The 17,163-nt window shown below is 45.5% G+C and overlaps 1 protein-coding gene across 2 annotated transcripts in view; it reads right to left on the bottom strand.

Annotated features, from left to right (window-relative positions):
* LOC119955325 (lactosylceramide 4-alpha-galactosyltransferase-like) overlaps nucleotides 1-13,024 on the bottom strand; it is a 32,349-nt gene extending 19,325 nt beyond the window's left edge. The window contains exon 1 of one of the 2 annotated variants that reach the window (XM_038781424.1): nucleotides 12,961-13,024. The gene's annotated coding sequence lies outside the window, so the exon portion shown is untranslated. Of the gene's footprint in view, nucleotides 1-8,365; nucleotides 8,532-12,960 lie in introns of those variants that run through there. The other variant, XM_038781425.1, reaches the window with a different exon arrangement.
* Between the last annotated feature and the right edge of the window lie 4,139 nt (nucleotides 13,025-17,163).

Genomic DNA, 17,163 nt, shown 5'->3' on the forward strand with positions numbered 1-17,163 from the left:
ACTATGAATACTTCAGAATTCCAGGGGAATGTTGCTAGGCAATAAGAAAAAAAAAATTGCTCAATATTATTTCACAACAAAAGTTATTTGAAAGCACCAAACATCCAATGCAATAAATCTTCCGTGGCCAATATAATTATTTGACTACAGTGTCAAGATTTTGACATTTTGGATTAGTGGCTTTGCTGTTCAAATTTGCATTGGAAGTGCTCGTTTACCAATCGTTCCACTCAGAATCATCATAGAATTTACAGTACAGAAGAAGGCCATTTGGCCCATCAAGTCTGCACCAGCCGTTACAAAGACCACCCTACTCAAGCCCACGTATCTACCCTATCTCCGTAACCCAGTAACCCCCACTTAACCTTTTTTGGACACGAAGGGGCAATTTTGCATGGTCAATCCACCTAACCCGCATATCTTTGGACTGTGGGAAGAAACCGGAGCACCCGGAGGAAACCCACGCACACATGGGGAAATGTGCAGACTCCACACAGACAGTGACCCAGCCAGGAATCGAACCTGGGACCATGGAGCTGTGAAGCAACTGTGCTAACCACTGTGCTGCCGTGCCGCCCGAACTCATACCTAAAAACGAAACATCAACCTTGTGAAGCCTGAACACAGGACCAGTTGCATGTTAAACAGCAGAAGCAGCATGAAATAGGCAGAGCTAAGCAATTCTATAACCATCAGATCAGATCAGAGATCACTGCTGCAACATTCAGGAGTGGCTGGTGGACAATTAAACAATTAGCGGAGTGAGTAGGCACTCCAAATGTACTCCATTCCCAATGATGGGGGAGCTTAGCATGTCAGAGCAAAGAGCAAAGCTGAAGCATTTGCAATCATCTTGAACTAGATGTGCCAAATGGATGGTCTGACTTTAGCCCCCTACCACCATCGGTGCCACTTTTCAGACAATTTGATTCACTCCATGTGTTATCAAGAAATTACTGTGGGCACTGGATACAGAAAAGGCTATGGGTGGTGACAGCATCCAGACATAGACTCCAGAACAACTGTACCCCTAGCCAAGCTGTTCCAGTATAGCTACAGCACTGGCATCTACCTGACAACATGGAAAATTGCCCAGTTATGCCCGGAACACAAAAAACAGGACAAATCCAACCCAGAAAATTATCAACCCATCAGTGTACTCTCAATTATCAGTGATAGAAAGTGATTAACAGTGCTATCGACCAGGACTTAGTCAGAAACAATCTGTTCACTGATGCTCAGTTTGAGTTCCATCAGGATCACTCTGCTCCTGACCTTGTTACCTTGGTCCAAACATGAATAAAAGAGCTGAACTCATGAGGTGAGGTGAGAATGGCTGCTCTTGATATCAAGGCAGCATTTGATAAAGTGTGACATTAAGGAACCCTAACAAAGTTGAAATCAGTAGGAACAAAGAGATCAGGATAAGAAGGGTGCAGTCACAATGTTGGGGGTTTACTGCGGGCCACCCAACAGCCAGCAGCAGATAGAGGAGCAGATAGGCAGACAGATTTTGGAAAGGAGTAAAAGCAACAGGGTTGTTGTGATGGGAGACTTTAACTTCCCCAATATTGACTGGGACTCACTTAGTGCTAGGAGCTTTGACGGGGCAGAGTTTGTAAGGAGCATCCAGGAGAGCTTCTTAAAACAATATGTAGATAGTCCAACTAGGGAAGGGACTGTACTGGACCTGGTATTGGGGAATGAGCCAGGCCAGGTGGTAGAAGTTTCAGTAGGGGAGCATTTCGGGAACAGTGACCACAATTCAGTAAGTATTAAAGTGCTGGTCGGCAAGGATAAGAATGGTCCGAGGGTGAATGTTCTAAATTGGGGGAAGGCTAATTATAACAATATTAGGCAGGAACTGAAGAACCTAGATTGGGGCAGATGTTTGAGGGTAAATCAACATCTGACATGTGGGAGGCTTTCAAACGTCAGTTGAAAGCAATTCAGGACCACATGTTCCTGTACGGAAGAACGATAAATACGGCAAATTTCGGGAACCTTGGATAACAAGAGATATTGTAGGTCTCGCCAAAAAGAAAAAAGGAGGCATTTGTCAGGGCTAGAAGGCTGGGAACAGACGAAGCCTGTGTGGAATATAAGGAAAGCAGGAAGGAACTTAAGCAAGGAGTCAGGAGAGCTAAAAGGGGTCACAAAAAGTCATTGGCAAATAGGGTTAAGGAAAATCCCAAGGCTTTTTACACATACATAAAAAGCAAGAGGGTGGCCAGGGAAAGGGTTGGCCCACTGAAGGACAGGCAAGGGAATCTATATGTGGAGCCAGAGGAAATGGGCGAGGTACTAAATGAATACTTTGCATCAGTGTTCACCAAAGAGAAGGAATTGGTGGATGTTGAGTCTGGAGAAGGGTGTGTAGATAGCCTGGGTCACATTAAGATCCAAAAAGACGAGGGGCTTTGAAAACTATTAAGTTAGATACGTCCCCAGAGCCTGATGGGATCTACCCCAGAATACTGAAGGAGGCAAGAGAGGAAATTGCTGAGGCCTTGACAAAAATCTTTGGATCCTCACTGTCTTCAGGTGATGTCCCAGAGGCCTGGAGAATAGCCAATGTTGTTCCTTTGTTTAAGAAGAATAACTACAGGCTGGTGAGCCTTGGTCAGTGGTCGGGAAATTACTGGAGAGAATTCTTCGAGACAGGATCTACTCCCATTTGGAAGCAAATGGATGTATTAGCGAGAGGCAGCATGGTTTTGTGAAGGGGAGATCATGTCTCACTAACTTGATAGAATTTTTTGAGGTCACAAAGATGATTAATGCAGGTAGGGCAGTGGATATTATCTATATGGACTTCAGTAAGGCCTTTGACAAGGTCCCTCATGGTAGACTGGTACAAAAGGTGAAGTCACACGGGATCAGGGGTGAGCTGGCAAGATGGATACAGAACTGGCTAGGTCATAGAAGGCAGAGAGTAGCAATGGAAGGGTGCTTTTCTGATTGGAGGGCTGTGACTAGTGATGTTCCGCAGGGATTAGTGCTGGGACCGTTGCTATTCGTAAAATATATAAACGATTTGGAGGAAAACTGGTCTGATTAGTAACTTTGCAGATGACACAAAAGTTGGTGGAATTGCGGATAGCAATGAGGACTGTCAGAGGATACAGCAGGATTTAGATCATTTGGAAACTTGGGCGGAGAGATGGCAGATGGAGTTTAATCAAGACAAATGTGAGGTCATGCATTTTGGAAGGTCTAATCCAGGTAGGGAATATACAGTGAATGGTAGAAACCTCAAGAGTATTGAAAGTCAGAGAGATTTAGGTGTACAGGTCCACAGGTCACTGAAAGGGACAACACAGGTGGAGTAAGTAGTCAAGAAGGCATACGGCATGCTTGCCTTCATTGGCCGGGGCATTGAATATAAAAATTGGCAAGTCGTGTTACAACTGTATAGAACCTTAGTTAGGCCACACTTGGAGTATAGTGTGCAATTCTGGTCGCACACTACAAGAAGGATGTGGAGGCTTTAGAGAGAGTGCAGATGAGATTAACCATGATGTTGCCTGGTATGGAGGGCATTAGCTATGAGGAGAGTTTGAATAAACTCGGTTTGTTCTCACTGGAACAATGGAGATTGAGGGGCGACCTGATAGAGGTCTACAAAATTATGAGGGGCATAGACAGAGTGGGTGGTCAGAGGCTTTTCCCCAGGGTAGAGGGGTCAATTACTTGGGGCCATAGGTTTAAGGTGCGAGGGGCAAGGTTTAGAGGAGATGTACGAGGCAAGGTTTCTTTTTTACACAGAGGGTAGTGGGTGCCTGGAACTCACTGCCGGAGGAAGAGGTGGAAGCAGGGACAATAGTGACTTTAAGGAGCATCTTGACAAATATATGAATAGGATGGGAATAGAGGGATACAGAACCCAGAAGTGCTGAAGATTTTAGTTTAGACCGGCAGCATGGTCGGCACAGGCTTGGAGGGCCGAAGGGCCTGTTCCGTGATGTACTTTTCTTTGTTCTTTGTTTTGGAATCAGGGTGAAAACTCTTTGCTGGTCGGAGCCATACTTAGCACAAAGGAAGATGCTGAAAGCCAATCCTCTCAACTTGAGGGCATTGATATAGGCCTTCCTCAAGAGCAGCTGCCTCAGTCCAGCCATCTTCTGGTGTTAAATCAATGACCTTCCCTCCATCATAATGTCAGAAGTGTCAATATTCATTGAAGATTGCACAATGCTCAGTGCTATTTGCGACTCCTCAGATACTGAACGAGTCAGTGTCCACAGCATCAAGACCTGGGCAACATTTGGGATTGGGCTGAAAAGTGGCAAGTATCATTTGCTCCATGCAAGTGCCAGGCAATGAGCATCTCCAACAAGAGAAGATCCAACAATCTCACTTTGGCATTCATTGTCACTGAATACTCCAATAATCAACAACTTGGTGGTTACTACTTACCAGAAATTGAACTGAATCAGCCACATTAATACCAAAGAGAAAATGCTGGAAAATCTCAGCAGGTGTGGCAGTATCTGTAGAGAGAGAAAAGAGCTAACGTTTCGAGTCCAGATGACCTTTTGTCAAAGTCTGTCCACCATCTACAAGGAACAAATGGAATATTCTCCATTTGCTTGGATCAGTGCAACTCCAACAACACTCAAAACCGCTTATCATGAAAACAAAACTGTTTCCTTGTTTGGCATCCCATTCACCACCTTAAGTATCCCGGCCCCTCACCACCAGCATCGGTAGCAGAACTGTGTACCATATACAATGCGCTGCAGCAACTGGTCCAAGGTCCTTTGGTAGTGCCTTCCAAACCTTGACCACTGCCACCTAGAAGGACAAGGGTGTTGGACAACTGGAACACTACCACATGGAAGTTCCTCTCCAACACACAGTAACGCGACTTGGAACTATATCACTGTTCCTTTAATGTTGCTGGGACAAAATTCTGGAACTCCCTCCCTGCACTGCGAATGTACCCATCTCACCTGGATTCCAGCAGTTCAAGGCTCACCACCACATTCTCATCCGGGATGGTTTTACTGAATCAAATCCCTGAGCAAGGCACAAAGGGAACACAGTTGTGGAGTGCCTTGTCTGGCTCCGACATGACCGAAACTCAAGATTGTTTATGGTTTCAGGTCAGTAATCAAGGCCTAAAGAGCCACAGAAATATATTTGCCCACACCACCGCGCCACCCCAGTGGGATCCTGTGCCCAATGAGAATCATAGAATCCCCGGAGTTCCTGCGGTGTGGATGGAGGCCGTTCAGCCCGTCGGGTTTGCGCCGACCCTCTGGTGGAGCACCCCGCCCATGCTCCACTATCCCGCCCTCAGGCCAGGATAACTTCCTGTATTATCATTATTTAAGCATATCAGGACCGCCAAACTCCACCTGAATACTGACTGCACAGATCTGAATTAGGACACTAAAAGATTTGTTTCTTGGAGGGTCGTTTTGCGGGATTGAAGGAGCTGGGAGCAAAGTATGGGCTGGAGCAGGGGGAAATATTTAGATACATGCAGGTTCAAGAATGTGCCAGAAAGGAGACACAGAGCTTCCCAGTAGAGTCGGCTTCCACATTGCTGGAGGAGGTGCTGACGACAGGAGGAGGACTGGAGAAGGTGGTAGTATCGACGGTTTACGGGGCTCTTTTGGAGGAGAAGGCGCCACGAGAAGGGATCAATGCCAAGTGGGGGGGGGAAGAGTTGGGAGAGGGTATGGAGGAGGGGTTCTTGTGTGAGGTGCTCCGGAGGGTGAACGCCTCCACCTTATGTGCGAGTTTGGGGCTGATACAGCTGAAAGTGACGTATAGAGCACACTTTACAAGGGTGAGGATAAGCCGGCTCTTTGAGGGGGTAGAAGATGTATGTCAATGTTTTAGGGGGGCCCCGCAAATCACGTTAATATGTTTTGAGCCTGTCCAAAGCTTGAGGATTACTGGAAGGAGGTGTTTATGGTCATCTCTAAATCTCTGGTGCACGTGAAACTGGACCCGGGTCCTCGGGAGGCCACATTCGGGGTGCTGGACCAGCCGGGGTTGGAAATGGGCGCGGAGGCAGATGTTGTAGCTTTCGCCTCGTTGATCGCCCGAAAGCGGATCCTGTTGGGATGGAGATCAACCTCTCCACCCTGTGCCCTGGCGTAGCGGGGGGACCTGCTGGAATGCTTGACACTTGAAAAGGTCAAATTTGAACTGAGGGGAAGGATAGAAGGGTTCTACAATTCATGGGCGTTATTCATTATGCACTTTCGAGAATTGGATCACATCAAACATTTGGGGGGTTGGGGGGAGAGGGACTATATGTGTTAATGGTGACTGTGGGTGATCCCTGCTTCTCTTTGTCATTTGTTTATGTTAACATGCAGGCTAATGTTTGGGGGTTTGGTGGGAGGATGGGATCGTTGTTATTGATATGGGGATTGACATTTGTTACTGATTATTTATTGTTGGGTGTAAATTTGGGCGAAAATGTGAAAAAGGAGAATTAAAATTTAAAAAAAAAGACTCAATAAACCCAAACCCACCCGTTCAAGACTCCTGGAGATGAAAACATGGTAGGCATGGGGATGAAAGCCAGGCTTTCCGAAGTCAGAAAATGGTCCAGTTGACATTCCTGAGCTGAATGACAAATAAAGTGTTTTTGGACAACCGTCAGCCCACAGTATGAACTAACCTAAAATCAAAGCTTGGTTGATAATCTTCCCTGACTCTCTGGTGTTCAAATAGGCCAAAAATTGACACTTGCAGAAACGTTGTTAACCATTCCCTTCTGCATTGTGAAAGACACGTAGCCTACCACCCTCAAACTTTGTGGGCAACACAGTACCAGGATCCCAGGTTTGATTACCCGCTGGGTCACCTGTATGGAGTCTGCACGTTCTCCCCGTGTCTGCGTGGGTTTCCTCCGGGTGCTCCGATTTCCTCCCACAGTCCAAAGACATGTAAATTAGGCAGATTGGCCACAATAAATTGCCCTTGGTGACCAAAGAGGTTAGGAGGGGTTACTGGCTTGTGAGGATAGGATGGAGGTGAGGGCTTAGGTGGGTCGGTACAGACCCAATGGGCCGGGTGGCCTCCTTCTGCACTGCATGCATGTTCTATTTACGTTCAAACATGTGGGAGAAAGTCTGGAGCCAAATCGAAATTGCACTTGAGAAAATAAATCCTTCCTCTTAATTAGATTTCTGGAGAAATAACCTCAGTCAATTGCATGGGATTTCACACGCTGGCAAACGAAATGCATTCCATACCATTGAAGATTAGTAGTGCAGTGGTAAAGTCTTCTTTCAAAAAGGCAAGTCTGTCTGACCCAATGTAGCCCCAATTGAACCCATCTGAAATAATCGAAAAATGAGGCAAGTTCTTCCACATTGAGAGAGAATCAGTTTGCTACTTCACCCAAACAATTAGAGGAATTAATTTAAAAATATCAAACTTTTAAAAATAAATTTGCTAAATGATCATTCAAATCGAATGTGGAGATTGGACACTCATATTTGTCATTGAATGCAACCCAGGGTTATAATCTACAAGTATAAAGTGCAAGAAAAAGAAGGAACTTTACTCATGGGGTCATATATATATATATATATATATATACACACATACACACACACACATTTTTATAGATCTTTACCCTGGAACTAAGATTTTATTTCTGAGGGATGTTTCAATCCTTCTAGTGAATGAATCCTTCTAGTGAATGAATAATTACGGAGAGTTTCAAAGGGTCATAAAGGGTGTCAGGCAATACACGAGTATAAAGACGGTAACAAAGTGAACCAAAGTATTGGTCCCTAATGTAGGGATGGGCCATTTTCCCCCTCAAAATGAACCTTGGGTGGGACTAGATCGGCTCCAACGGAACTCAGAACAGATTTGAGATGTTAACAGAAGCAAATGTACCACGGATGCTGGAAATCTGAATTAATGAATGGAAAATGCTGCAAGTGCTCACCACGGTCTGGCAGCATCTGTGTGGGGGGAGAAACAGGGTTAACCTTTCCTGTCCAATTTCTTCAGCCCTTCGGATTGTTCTGTTCTTGTTGATTTTTTTTAACCGAACATGGTTCTGAGTTTTTTCACCGCCTCATCTCGGAAAAAGGTGCAGGAAGGGCGATTTGCATAACCCTATAATTTCATCATGCAACAAAAATTTTAAGCGACAGTGGTGAAAGTCCCACTGGAAGCAGCGCTTTCTCGCATAGCAACTGAGCGGTGATCCTGTCCCTCAATCCCCTTTTACCTGGGGGGGGGGGGGGGGATTGAGCGGTGATCCTGTCCCTCAAACCCCTTTTACCTCCTGTGGTACGGGGGAGTCAACTCCCAGTTTACCAACTACGGTGGGCTTCACCTGCTGGGATCTTCTGTTCCACACACCCTCCCAGCTCACCTGTGTGGTTTATCCACCCCTGCCCTGCCGTGCTGGTTCTGGCGCCTCCGCCTTCCCTGGGATGAACTCTCCGGTCCTGGTTGCACATACACCGCGACGAAGGAGCGAAAGCAGCGGGAGATGCGGAGGTAACTCCAGGCAACTGGGCAAACACTTGGACGGAAGTCCCAATAGCAGCTCCAAAAAAAAACATCAAACGGGTGAAGCCACACCTCTGGGCACACGACCAATAAAGAGTCAAAACGACTCCAGCCGCAGCCCCTGTTCAGGTGGAAGATCAGCAATATTCCCCTCCGCCAGCCGGAGTCTGTGACACTAAAACTGAGGGAAAAGTCAGAAAACCAAATCCTCTCGTTTAACCAACGAGTAAGATAAACGGGAGAGAGGGTCTCTGTTCAAACACTTTTGATGTCCAATTTAGGCCTTAATGAGCCTATGTTAACGACCCGCCGTCACCAAGTTGCCCTCAGAAATATAATTCAAGGTTGAAATAATGCTGGAACTGATGACAAATGCGAAAAAAGGTCCAGCAGGCCAGGCAGCATATGTGGAGAGGGGATGGAGTGAACGTTTTTGTCCAGTAAGAAGTCTTACAACACCAGGTGAAGGTCCAACAGGTTTGTTTCAAACACGAGCTTTCGGAGCACTGCTCCTTCCTCAGGTAAATTAACTCTCCTGAGGAAGGAGCAGTGCTCTGAAGGCTAGTGTTTGAAACAAACATGTTTTTTTGTCAGCACTGGGTGGGTGATGTTGGATGTTGAAGTGGCGACGGGGGAGGAAGGCTGGAGCCGTCCTGCTGCCTGAGTCAGCAGTTAGTGCAAAATTACCTTCTGGGTAAATGAGTGGAATCTTGAATGAGGAACAGTCACCCGGGAGGAATGTTAAGCCTGGACATTCAGCAGGCTTTAAGCAACCAGCAGTCCTTAAAGACTTTCTGGACCACTTTGTCAATGATGTGCCAATGCTCTTTTCAGCATTTGTTCTGTGACTTCTCCCATGATTTTCATCTAAAGAGAGTGAGCGTTGTACTGCTCTCCACCATTGCAGACTTTTAATTTGGGGGCGGAGAGAGAGAGATGAGACCAGAAAGAATGGCACCAGAGGCGATAGGCAGGAGAGTGACATGTGCTCCACCCCATCTATTGCTCCTGCTGTTATGGGGACCTCCAGAGTCACATCTGAGAACCTGTACACCTCCTCTGAGAACCTGTACACCTCCTCTCTTGGTCCCTGAGCCATCCTGCAATGTCTCATTGTGTTCCATCCATATGTGTGTGCTCCACATCTTAGTGCAAATGGGTGTGTGAAAGCACTTGAGGAAAATTGTTTCCAATCAACATTTGGAGTGTGAAACGACAGCTGCCTGTTATAGCACTTGCAGGAAAGTTCAAATCGTGGATTCGATCAGTCCCAAAACACTAAGTTGAATCTGCCTTTCAAGCAGATGTGCATACCACAACTGTCCCCATTCACCAAAATGCCACCTAACAGTTTTTAAGCAGGTGCAGAATCAAGAAAAAAGGAGATGTTAATGGCTGTGATTCTACAATTTTTTGAACCGTGCCCCCCCCCCCCCCCCCCTCCTCCCTCCCCCTTCCCACCCTACACAACATCCCCCTTTGTTGGACAAGGTAAGCCAATTCCCAGCAGGAATTGGGTTCTCTAAATTAAAAAAAAAACAAAAGAGGCTTCTAAGCATCAAACTGGGTCCTGAAATATAAGTCCTCTCTTCTAGGTCTCAAAGCCCACAGTTATCATGGGATGGGACATGCATTAAGGCATGTCTCAGTAGACCAATTGCTTTGAAAGTTTACCAATATATGTTCTTAGAAACCTTACGAAGACTTGAAAATGTTTATGTGGATTCTCATCCGATATACTTAAAAAATATATGAAATTTATTGTAGTCCATCATAGGTCACAGCTTCTACATGAAGTTTTAAATGATAACCTAATCATAACATGTCAGTAATGTAATCTAAAGACATGAAATTTCTAAATCCACCTATCGGCAAACCTTTTTGTACATTTAAACAAAGAATAATAACAAAAATATATTCTCACAAACCCAATATGGTTATATTAGATTTTGAGGTGACTCTGTCTCAAACCGGGGGGGGGGGGGGGGGTGGAATTCTTCAAAGGGAATTCAACCTCGAGTGCCAAAAATGCCACTGAGGAGTTGGGAATAACGTGTTGGATGTGAACAAATAAAGACCAGTGGGATGCAATGTATCCAATGGTATTGATTTCGATAATTATCAGATTGAGATGTGTGTTTGGTGTGTTTTTTTAAAGAAAGTCTGCAGTAATGAAACAGACTTTCATTGTCTAGTTTATTAGTCATGCTTATCAATTCAAAAATTGGTGAAGGTTATATACACTCTTCTAACCTGTGTAATTGTGTATTTTGAAATGGCTCGCTGGTTGGCCACCTTCCAAAAGTAAATTGGTTTCCTCCCAGAAGTTATCTGCTGTAATATATTGTATTAGCTGACTGTCTTGATACTGGACCATATTTTAAATTATTAACTTATCTGAAGGGACTTCGCATTCAGAAAATATTTTGTTAATGAGGATACCAACTCAAAGCACAGATGTCTATTGTGGCTACATTCCAATTTCTCACTGCCTGAAGGCTTCTTTTGTGTAATATATACGTTAACAATAAATCAACTTGCCAACCATTTCAAGTTGTTATCTTTTGTATCAATTTTGCCATTTTATGTTGCTGACCTGATGCTGCTAATCCTATGATTAACACAGTAAAATATTTGACTTGCCATCTGATATCTAACTTTATTTATAGAGAGTGGGAAATAATAAAATTGGATGAACAGGATATAAACTCTTTTCCCTAGAGCAGCAAGAGTATAATAAACAAAAAGTCTAATTAAGATGTTGAAAAAAAGCAATATAAAAATCAATAATGCAATTATATTATTAAAGATATCCAGAAATGATAGCCTCAACCCATTAATGAGGCAAAGCAAAATTTGGCCCTTTCCATATTTCCAGATCTACAACACTCACAGGGCAAGCCAGCAAATATGTGAACACAAGTAGTCATGAGATGTCTAGGCTTTAATGACTGAGCTACGAGAACATAGAAGCTGCTTGTGACACAGAACACAGTCTGAGCACCCCTTGGAAGGAGAACTATTCAGCGCCTCAATCTGATAATTATCAAAATCAATACCATTGGATACATTGCATCCCGCTGGTCTTTATTTGTTCACATCCAACACATTATTCCCAACTCCTCAGTGGCATTATCAAATTCCCAGATGTCCCCTTGATTCTACTCCACAGTGGGAAGAAAAAGCAGAGTAACATGGGAATCATTTGTTCATATTTGAACCTCGTTGAGGCATTACAAATAAGTTATTTGAATCCATCTCTCCTGAGATAGCCTGTCACTTTATTATTTTGTGTGATTGCATGTACTGGGGGAGAAACAATGTTATAGGAAATCTCTAATAGCACACCTGCTTGGTAACAAAACACAGAGTTTGTGTTGTGGAGGAGTACAGGTTTCATCAGAGGAGGATTTGTTGGATTCATCCTTCTACAAACGGAATGTGGGCAAGTCACCAAAAAGCAATCTCCATATATGGCAACAGTGACAATACAATTTTTAAAGAAGGGTGCAGCATAGCAGGAATCCACTCTGGCTCGTGATTCTTCTCCAACTCTTTGGAAGAGCAATCCAGTTAATCTGATTCCTCTGTTCTTTCCTCATATCCCTGCATTTTTTTTTTCTCATTTGTGTATTTATCCAAATCCCTTTCGGAAGCTATCATTGAATCAGTTTCCACCGCCTGTAACAAGCAGGCCATTCCAAATGCTAGACATTTTCACCTCTTCCCCTTGGTTATTTTGTTAATCACCTCATATTTGTGTTCTCTGGTTAGTGACTCTTTAGGTATTGGAAAGTGTTTCTCTGTACTTCCTCTATCTCAACCCTTCATCATTTTAAATACCTGTAAATCTCTTCTGTAGCCTCTCCAAAGCCTTCAAATCCTTTCACAAAATGTACTCAGAATTGAACACAATATTTCACCTGGGGGCAAACTTGTTTTTCACATAGACGGAGCATAATTTCCTTCTTATTGTGCTCCCAAGTATCTATTTAAGAGTGAATCCCTCTCTGATGTTCACACCTTTCAACATATCAAGGTCTAAAGTTTCACACATTTATGTACGCTATGTAAACCTAATACAGAAGATTACAAAGTAGATAGTATTTACAGTGATAGAGTGCAGAGCAATAATCAGTGTTAAAAATGGGAGGCAGTAATGTCTCCTTATACATTCAGGAAAGCCTTGAGTGATAAAAGTTGAAAAGGATTTTACAGTTTCAAAACTAGTCACACACTTCCAAAAGATAACTAATAGAAAGAACACATTCAGCCAAATGTAATTGCCTTTCTTCTAAAACACTGTGAATTAAAATTGAGTTAATGTAGAGCACCGCTATTGTTATTCATTCCTTCTTTCCATACAATAATTCCCTTCTAACTTTCCTGTGCTGTTAACACCAGGTTATGATAAGATTTTAATAGTGTGAGAGGATGCAAGCTCGCCCTCATTACCTTGAAGACTGCAAGTTCTTATAATGTGGTTCTGTGAAATGGAATCCAATATAAACAAAGGCCCCTTCAGCAGTTGTGTTGTAATTAACTCATTAGTGTTACCTTTATTCTGTCTGAAGTCCCATGGTGCACGTCTCTGTCAAGTGAAACTTAAGCAGAGTCACATGCTACTAAATACTGAAGTCCCCTATTGGATGCAGCTTAAACAGAATAACAGAATATTAGGTTAAACAATTGATAGACTATAATATATACATGTGTTTGTGTGTGTATTTCTGGAGTGTAAACTAATCATTAAACATCAATTCTCCAACAGACAAGCAAATATGCTCCTTTGCAGAATTGAATTGTAGATGGAGAGCTGCTTACAAATCTGATGCAGACTGAGCACCACCACTGGAGTCATCCACAAAATGTACATCATATACTTCTATGGTGGTCAGTTTAATTTTTGAACAGAGATGACTTAGGTTAAAGAGTTTTCCATTAGGTGTTATTTAATACACACCAGAGGCCAATTGATCTTTGATGAGATGAATAACTACTCTCAGGCAGATTATAATAGTACGCAGGCTATATACACAGTCTTGCTTGACCCAAGTCCAGGTTTTGAAGGTGCCTTGTTTCAGATCTCCCACTCAAGGCAGTTGCAGTCATAACATCATGGAACAATTGTAGGATTGCAGCAAAGTTTCATGGACCTCCAAATCTTTGGAACACAATCCACAGAGCCTCAGAACTTATTGAGTCAAATGCTTTGGTCAGGTCAGTGAATGCAATGAGGTCCTGGTGTTGTTCTTGACATTTTTTAAAATTGGATTTGTCTTGCAACGAAGTCTATGGTAAATATTCCTCTGGAAGGTCTAAAGCCACACTGTGTCTCTGGGAGAATTTCTTTATCCACAGGAAGTAGGTGATTCAGGACATAACGGGTCCGGATTTTCCTTGCAATTGACAAGAGGGAAATATCTCAATGGTTTTGACAGCCTAACTTATCGTTCGCCTTGAAAATGATTACAGATGTTGTATTCCTGAAGTGAGGGGTAATAGAGTGGAGTTTTTTTTTCCTCCCAAATCCACAAGATGGAGGCTTGAAGACATCAATTGGAATACCATAGAGGCTGCAGGGTTTGTTATCTTTCACTTGTTTGATTGCTTGTTGCAGCTCTCCCATTGATGGTGATTTACCCGTGGATTCTACCCGATGGTACTAGGGGATAGTCTGGAGAGTATCGGCTACCATTGTGGGTCATAGTTGAGGCGTTGTTGAAAATATTGCTTTCAGTATGGGGCACAGGGTGGTTAGCACCGCTGCCTCACAGCTCCAGGGACCGGTTCAGTTCCGGCCTCTGGTGACTATCTGTGTGGAGTTTGCACTTTTTCCCCCTGTCTGCGTGGGTTTCCTCTGGGGTGCTCCGGCTTCCTCCCACAGTCCAAAGATGTGCAGGTTAGGTGGATTGGCCATTTAAAATTGGCCCTGAGTGTCCAAAAGGCTTTGTGGGGTTACCGGGTTAAGGGAATAGGGTAGAGGCATGTGCTACTATAGGGTGCTCTGTTCAAGGGTCAGTGCAGACTCGAGGGCCGAATGCACTCCTTCTGCACTGTAGGGATTCTATGATGAATGGCATTGTCATCCTTAAGAAGAGTATTGTGTTCAGTTTTGGTCGCATTGCTATAGGAAACTGGAAAGAGTGCGGAAGAGATTTATAAGGATGTTGCCAGGACTCAAGGGACTGAGCTATAGGGAGAGTTTGGACAGGCTAGAGACGTTTTCTTTGGAGCATAGGAGAGTGAGGGGTGACCTTATTGAGGTGTATAGGATTATGAGAGGCATGGATTGAGTGAATGCACTCAGTCTTCTTCCCAGGGTTGGGGAATCGAGAACTAGAGGGCACAGGTTGAAGTTAAGAGGGGAAAGAATTAATGGGAACCTGAGGAGCAACTTTCTTGCACAGAGGGTGGTACGTATGTGGAATGATCTGCTGGAGGAAATGGTTGAGGCAGGGACATTGACAACATTCAAAAGGCATTTAAACATATACATGAATAGGAAATGTTTAGAGGGATATGAGCCAAATGCAGACAAATGGGGTTAGCTTAGATGGTCTTCTTGTGAGGTAATGCATTTTGGAAGGTCTAAAACAGGTATGGAATATACAGTGAATAGTAGAACCTTCAAGAGTATTGAAAGTCAGAGAGATCTAGGTGTACAGGTCCACAGGTCACTGAAAGGGGCAACACAGGCGGAGAAGGTAGTCAAGAAGGCATACGGCATGCTTGCCTTCATTGGCCGGGGCATTGAGTATAAGAATTGGCAAGTCATGTTGCAGCTGTATAGAACCTTAGTTAGGCCACACTTGGAATATAGTCTGCAATTCTGGTCGCCACACTACCAGAAGGATGTGGAGGCTTTAGAGAGGATGCAGAAGAGATTTAACAGGATGTTGCCTGGTATGGAGGCCATTAGCTATGAGGAGCGGTTGAATAAACTCGGTTTTTCTCACTGGAACGATGGAGGTTGAAGGGCGACCTGATAGAGGTCTACAAAATTATGAGGGACGTAGACAGAATGGATCGTCAGAGGCTTTTCCCCAGGGTAGAGGGGTCAATTACTAGGGGGCATGGGTTTAAGGTGCGAGGGGCAGAAAATGTAAAACTCAAGTCTTTTTAAAGTCCAATATTTCTGTGAGCAATCCCATGGTTCCTCTCCATCACCTTAACATTATTCTAGGTGGACTTCCGGTGGCGGCAATGTGGAGCTAAGCCGCACGATCGGCAGCTCCCGCTAATAACGGACTTTGGGGCTCTTTTCAGGGCCCCCAACGGAACTTCGTCGACGAATCCCGACGTGGGAAGGGATCTGGAGTAGATCCCTAAGGTCCTATGGTCCGGACCAGGAGTGGGGTAAGAAGAAAAACGGTGGAAGCACCCCTGGAAAAGAGGGGGATAGAAACAAAATGGCGGCCGGCAGAGCCCTCGAGTAGCTGAGGCAGTGGGCGCAGGAGCAGCAGGAGACTCTGCTGCGCTGCTTCCAGGAGCTTAAGGTGGAGCTGCTGGAGTCGCTGAAGGCTTCCACCAGAGAGCTGATGGAGACTCAGACAGCCCAGCAGGCCGCGATCCGGGAGCTGCAGCAGCAGGCCTCCGAAAGGGAGGATGAGGCCGTGGCGGTCGCAGGGAAAGTGGAGATGCACGAGGTGCTCCATAAAAGGTGGCAGGAGCGGTTCGAGGAGCTGGACAACCGGTCGAGGCGGAAGAATTTGCGGATCCTGGGCCTCCTGGAGGGGTCGGACCTGGCGGCCTATGTGGTTGTTGTGCTGATGGGAGCTGGGTCCTTCCAGGGGCCCCTGGAGTTGGAGGGGGCCCACAGAATTCTGGCTAGGAGGCCCAAGCAGAACGAGCCGCCGCGGGCGGTGTTGGTGCGGTTTCACCGGTTCTTGGATCGTGAGTGCGTGCTCCGCTGGGCCAAGAAGGAGCGGAGCAGCAAGTGGGAGAACACGGAGGTGCGGGTCTTCCAGGACTGGAGTGCGGAGGTGGCTAGGCGGAGGGCCGGGTTTAACCGGACAAAGGCGGTGCTCCACAGACGGAGCGTGAAGTTTGGCATGTTGCAGCCAGCGCGTCACCAACAAGGACCGGCACCATTATTTTGAGTCCCCGGAGGAGGCGTGGGCCTTTGTGCAAGCCGAGAAGCTGGACTCAAACTGAGGGTCTAAGATGGGGGATTTTGTATGATAATGTAATTGTGTTTGCTCTGTTTAATGCAAGATGTGGGTTGGCTTTAGGGTGGGTGGGGCGATGTCGTTATGTCTTTTTGTATGGGTCTGGTGGACGGGTTCGGGCAGGGAGGTAAACGGGGAGTGTGGGGAGCTGGTGGGGGGGACTGGCAATGGGAGTTGCCCTAGAGGAGGCGGGGTTGGGCAGGGCGAAAGCGCGGGCTTTTCTCTGGTTTCCCGCGCTGTGGGATGATGGGGGCGGAGTCGGGGCTGAGAAGCACGGGCCGTTGCTGGCTGTTATTTTCCCGCACAAGAGCCGGGGGGGTGGAGGAGGGCCTGCCGATGGGCACGAAGGAGGAGTAGCCCACGTGGGGAGGAGTCGGAGGTATGGCGGGAGTCGCGGGGTCAGCAGAAGTTAGCTGGCTCACGGGAGTGCTATGAAGGGAGGGGCGCGGCTAGGAGGGGTCCTAGCCTTGGGGGGGGGGGAGTTGCC

The sequence above is a fragment of the Scyliorhinus canicula genome, chromosome 20 (genome assembly GCF_902713615.1).
Source record: "Scyliorhinus canicula chromosome 20, sScyCan1.1, whole genome shotgun sequence".
NCBI classification, from domain to species: Eukaryota; Metazoa; Chordata; class Chondrichthyes; order Carcharhiniformes; family Scyliorhinidae; genus Scyliorhinus; species Scyliorhinus canicula.